Here is a 465-nt window from a genome sequence, read left to right as displayed (position 1 = left end):
ACCCCCGCCACCTCCTCCAGTTCGGACCGGCTTAGCGGGAGATGCTGATGATGCAGTTCCCAGCCTCGCGCGGATAATTGGAGCTTTGAATCTGGCCCTCCCAGGAGGGACGTGCGGAAAGCCCCAGACTCGGAGCTCCCGGGCATCTCAGAAACCCAGGGAGAGAGAGACGCGGCTCCTTAAGAGCTTCTCAGAACCGAAAGCCGAGCTGCTTGCGCGCGCATGTGATTGAATTCCACATAATGGGCCGCTGTTCTCGCTGTCAGAAGCGCCCACCCGCTCTCGGCGGCCCTGCGCACCAGGTGCCACCTCTGAATCGCCCTCTGTGGAGGGCCCGGGGCCCCGGGGTACCAGGCGCCCTTGCCCGCCGGGCTCTCCCAGGAAGGCGCCTGCCGTTAGCCTCCTGGGCCGGCGCGGGTACTTCCCTGAGGGCCCTGCCATTTCCTGTGGCTGGGGGGGGGCAAG

General features: G+C 66.2%; 1 protein-coding gene across 2 annotated transcripts in view; it reads left to right on the top strand.

The window, feature by feature from the left end:
- Positions 1-465, top strand: part of PPP1R16B (protein phosphatase 1, regulatory subunit 16B) — a 104,091-nt gene that overhangs the window by 1,467 nt on the left and 102,159 nt on the right. The gene's annotated exons all lie outside the window — the stretch shown is intronic.

Source organism: Bison bison, unplaced genomic scaffold, assembly GCF_000754665.1.
Source record: "Bison bison bison isolate TAMUID 2011002044 unplaced genomic scaffold, Bison_UMD1.0 scf7180017864500, whole genome shotgun sequence".
NCBI lineage: Eukaryota > Metazoa > Chordata > Mammalia > Artiodactyla > Bovidae > Bison > Bison bison.
The sequence above is the reverse complement of the archived record's forward strand: the minus strand, read 5'-3'. Positions and strand labels throughout refer to the sequence as shown.